This window comes from Myotis davidii, unplaced genomic scaffold, assembly GCF_000327345.1.
Source record: "Myotis davidii unplaced genomic scaffold, ASM32734v1 scaffold520, whole genome shotgun sequence".
Classification (NCBI taxonomy): domain Eukaryota; kingdom Metazoa; phylum Chordata; class Mammalia; order Chiroptera; family Vespertilionidae; genus Myotis; species Myotis davidii.
The window spans coordinates 137,478-142,866 of NW_006292908.1; positions in this window are offsets into that span (position 1 = coordinate 137,478).

Below are 5,389 nucleotides of genomic sequence, written 5' to 3' on the forward strand. Positions count from 1 at the left end.
TAATTGAGAACTGAGGCACAGGATGTGCAGAGGCCCTGTTTTGTTAAGAGCCGACTCTCTTAGCAACCTTATTCCATTTCCCACTATCGCATCCAACAAACGTGCCCGGGCCCCTAATCAAACAGGCGTAAGGGGCTGGTGGAAAGGAAATGTGCAAAACCCACTTCCTGCCCTACGCAGCTCCAAATCTGAGAGGGAACCAAGACCACCATCATGGACCCGTCCGGGAAACTTCAGTGGCGAGGTGACCCCCAACCCTAGTCCTTTGTCTCACTCAGTTGAATTTCGTATCCTCTCAGCCCCCACCTGCAAGATTCAGAAGGAACTCCTAGGATGTGTGGCTGCCCCTCAAAGTCCAAGTGCAAGTTCCCAGGTCAGAACCCTCGGGTGGTCCAGATTAACCTGGGCAGGTGCTACGCCTTCGTTCACCCCAGCCCGTCACCTCAGTAGGCTCATTGCTAAAGTGTTGGAATTCCCTGAAGTTCACAGGCCTCAGCTCTCAGGACTCAGACATGGTCAGCCTTTCCAGCCCATCTCTCAAATGCTCAAGGCCTCCATCAGGAGCTTCCGGCTCCCCTCTGGAGGCCTCTGCATAGAAGAGCACTTCTGCTCTCAGGAGAAGCTTTTAGAATTTCTCTCCGTGCCCACCATTGCACCTCCCATCCTCCAAACCTTCACCTTCACCCAGAACCTCAGGGAATGCCTCTCAGAGTTTCCTCTGGCCCAGCCAGCCTTTAGGAGCATAAGTGGATTGTGGCTTTCCTAGAACATAGGTGATAGTTTCCGGGAACTAAATTGTGTCCCCTTAAATTTATACGTGGAAGCCCTAACCCCCAATAGAACTGTATTTGGAGATAGGGCCTATAATGCAGTAATTAAGTTTAAGAAAGATCATAATGGTGGGGCCATGATCTGATGGGATTAGTGTCCTTATGAAATGAAACACCAGAGAACGGAAAGCCAACCTCCTCTTTCTCTTTCTTTATCTCCTTCTCTCTCTCCCCCAGCTCTCCTTCCTACCTTCCCACCCTCCCTCTCAGGTGTAGACACAAAGAGAAGGCAGAGAGCTCTCATGAAAAATCAAATCAGTCTGCACCTAGATTTTGGACCTTCAGCCTTCTGAACTCTGAACAGTAATGCTCAGGTAGGAGCCAGCAGAGGAAAAGGGCAGGTGGGAGTGTGTTCCAGGCAAAGGCAACAGCAAAGCTGTGGAGAGTCTGGTGAGGACTTTCCATGCCCTGGAAACAAGAGAGTGTCTTCAGAACCAGCGCCTGTGGCTAGGAATTGGGTTAGAAAGAAGCTGCGGACAAACCAGGCTGAGGAGTGAAATTTCATCCTGGAAGAGATGAAGAATCATCCACTTGAGCTATAAAAAGGGTTCTAACGGGAACCAGCCTTAAGGACGCTCAGGTTCTTTTGCCTGCCACCACGCAGCCAAGCACAGGACACGGGTGCTGATAGAAGGAAAGTGATTTATTCAGGTGCCGACTCCCTGAGAAGATGACAGGCTCATGGCTTAACAACCATCTTAATATCTCAGGGTAGGCAAAAGGCCTTTATAGGGGGATCATGGAAAGAGAACTAAGGAATTCTGAGGACAGGATGTGCAATTTCATAGTCTAGCTCTCAATGGTTTCAGTGCTCTTTTTCATGTGCATCAGCATCTAGCATTTATTTCTTTTCTCTCTCTCAGTGGGTTTTATTTCTGGGGACACGTTGCAGGCCTGGCCAGCCATTAGCACCTGCTACACCTCTGTGGTCGAGGCCAATGAGAAGGGAAACTGGTACGGCTGCTGCCTGTAACATGCTCATTTATGAGACTATTCATATCTTAGACTAAAAGTTCTGTTAGTTTATTCTTATTTTTAATTCTTGGTTAGCTCATTAAATGTGAGGGTTTTTTATACCCCTATACATTCCTACATACCTGTTACATAACTACAGTTAGAGAGTGATCACTTTGGGTGAGGTAATGAACGCAGTTTCATTAATGATTGTGTTTATGCGTTGACACTGCTTTCCCTTAATACTGAAGGAATAAAATACTTCAAAATGTTTCTCTTCATTCTAAGTAGTCCTAGTTTTTGGTAATTTTAATGCTATCGACTAGAGTGAGCCTGACCTGATTATTTTTGTCTTCCCAGTGACTAAAACTCTAAGATAGCTATCAGCTCCTCGTTTCATCTGTGCTGTGTAATTAAGAAGATTGTTAAGCTCATTAACTCCATGTTAAACCTATTGACTATACCCTAAGCCAGCGGTTCTCAACCTGTGGGTCTCGACCCCTTTGGCGGTCGAACGACCCTTCCACAGGGGTCGCCTAAGACCATCCTGCATATCAGATATTCACATGACGATTCATCACAGTAGCAACATTACAGTTATGAAGTAGCAACGAAAATAATTTTATGGTTGGGTCACAACACGAGGAAGTGTATTTAAAGGGCCAGAAGGTTGAGAACCACTGCTAAGCTTTCATTTTTTTTTTTTTTTGCTGCTACAAAATAAAAGTTATCAAAATATACTCCAGAAATAATGTAATAAAGAACATTTGGAATACTTTTATTTGTATTGCAAAGTTCTAGATGCAGTATAAATAATAAATAATAACTGGATATAGTATTAGTAATTATCTTAAAACTGCCTGTGTATTTGCCCATCCTGAGAATATTAGTCTAAGTCAATAGTTCTCAACCTTCTGGCCCTTTAAATAGAGTTCCTCATGTTGTGACCCGACCATAAAATTATTTTCGTGGCTACTTCATCACTGTCATGTTGCTACTGTGATGAATCGTCATGTAAATATCTGATATGCAGGATGGTCTTAGGTGACCCCTGTGAAAGGGTCGTTCGACCGCCAAAGGGGTCGCGACCCACAGGTTGAGAACCGCTGGTCTAAGTCTTAGTAAAAAGCAAGGCATTTTTATAATCCAGAGAAGAATTTTTACAGGCAGTTAAGTTTCTCCTTCCTCCTTCTCTGGCTGGCTCCCCAGTTCTCACCTGGGATTAATTGATGTTTCTAATATGACTTGGAGATAAATTTAAATTGCTTTTCTTTGTTTCATGTAAATGTTAAGTGAGTGTTTGCAAATGTATTTAAAACAGGAGCTTCAGCCCGGCCACTGGGCCGGTGTGGCATGGCTCAGTGGTTGAGCATCGACCTATAAACCAGGAGGTCACAGTTCGATTCCTGGTCAGGGCACATGCCCAGGTTGTGGGCTCAATCCCTGGTGTGGGCCGTGCAGGAGGCAGCTCATTTGTGATTCTCTCTCATTATTGATGTTTCTAGCTCTCTCTCCCTCTCCCTTCCTCACTGAAATCATTTAAAAAGTATTAAAAAACAAACAAACATGAGCTTCAGTTTGAATATAATTAATTTTAAGTCATTATGAGCCATCATACAGCATAAAAGTTTTTCTGAAATGTCTTTAATTCCCTAACTCCCGAATGCAGTCATTTGAAATCACTACCTAAAAGATAGAAAAAAACCTTATTTTCCCTGTTATTTTCTTACTTTGAGGCAAAAGAGCAGCAATAATAAAGGACCAAAAATGGGAAGTGATTTTATGCGAAACTTCAAAACTTCAGGAATGCAGGTGAGTTGTACCGTTTTCAGCAGAAAGCAAATAGGATCCATAAGAAGAGTTCTCCGTGCCTGGGAGGAAGCTGGGCCAAGGGCCTCAGGAGGCGGGCTGACCCCTGGCCCACTGAGCCCAGCTGCCTGGCCCACGGGGCGCACCAGGTGCCGGTCTCCCCACTCGCCCACTCGCCGGTCTGACCTGCGCAGTGGTGTGGCCACTGAGTCTCCTCAAACGCACCTGGAAATACGACCAGAGCCACTACAGGATGTTTGCAGCAAAGGTGCTAGGAGTGAAAATGGAACTGGATGAAAAGAAGCTTACAAAAGATTGGTTTGAACAGTCCTTCTTGTTTCACAAAATGAGCTCTGCTGTGAGAAGGCAACTCAGAATCACATTTAGAATATTATTTAGGACACGGAGGGCAGTAAATAATAACCAAACTAATCACTTGGAACAACAGTAGGGAGCGCTGTACCAATGTGAGCCCGGATACCAGGAGCACCGGCAGGTTCTAGATGCCAGTTGCCTGGCAATCCACATGCTCTTTTAGGGTGGCCCTTCCCTTCTGTGTGGCAGCCGGATTTGCTCCCCCATCGCTGTCTCCTCCTTTGGGGGCTTCTGCTGCCTCTGCCGCTCTGGCCTCCTGTCCCAGGAGGGGCTGCTCTTCCTGTCCGCCTGTCCCAGGTGTGACGGGAGGCCCTCCGCCACCTTCCCGGAGCACCCCGAGAGTAGCCATGACGTTCTGGCCATTTGAAAACTCTGCTGGAAACTTGGGGGTAACAGAAAGTGGCAGTCAAGAGTAACCTATATGAGTGCATTGCTGCCCAGAACACAGCCATCCCAGAATCCCTGCCCTTCTCCTCTCCTGTCTCCCCAGGGCAACCCCCCCAGGGCTACTTCCACCCCCAGGGAAATGGTCCAGACCAGGAAGGGAACTTCAAGTCCAGCCCCAAATGATCCCTGGCCTCTCAGGCAAGAGAAGTTTCTCCTTCCTCCTCCTCTGGCTGGTCCCCAGTTCTCTCACCTGGGATTAGTTCCTGCCCAGCGTGACTGACAGTGGGACCATCCATCCCTTCAGGAAAAAACTCACTTCCATCCACAGAGGCGTGGCCTTTCACTGTCGCCTGGGCAACAAGCATACCAAATTCAGACACTGTGCACGTCTCAGACTCAGAGTTACTCCGCTGAAGTCTCACCTGGACAACCGTCTAATGCAGAAAGGTGCTCTCCCAGGCCGGCCCACTTCCTGAGTGATTTGAGAACTGTTACAATGCTTTCCTCTTCCCCCACTAGGCCTTCAGATCCCTCACACATGTGCTGTCTTCTGCCAACAGGCCGTTTAGGGAGGGAGGTGTGGTCTCCTGGTGACATCTCCCAGGCCCGGAAGGCATGGTGATTTCCACACTAAAACAAAAGGTTATTGTGTGAGTGATAGCTTCTTACAGTAACCAGACAAAAGCCGAGTCACAAAGGCCTGACACAGGGTGAATTTGTCATCTCCAACCCTTCCCGCTGGTTCAGGCCTGACAGGGTGAATTTTCAGTCCTTCTCAGCTTAGAATCATCTCCAACCCTTCCCTCTGGTTCCCTTGGAGGGAGCCTCCTCCCACCGGGCGAGGCTGGCATTCATCCCGATGTTGTCATGTCCCCGGAGCGCTGTGTGCGCAGCTGTCTGTGCAAAGGGCATTGCCCAAGCGCCAAGGCTACAGGTGTGAGTGGGCTGCCTTCCAGATCCCAGGTGCCACTTACCCCCACTTCACTCTGATTCACCGCCGCCGCATCAGCCTCCTTCCTTCCCAGGGTCTGGGG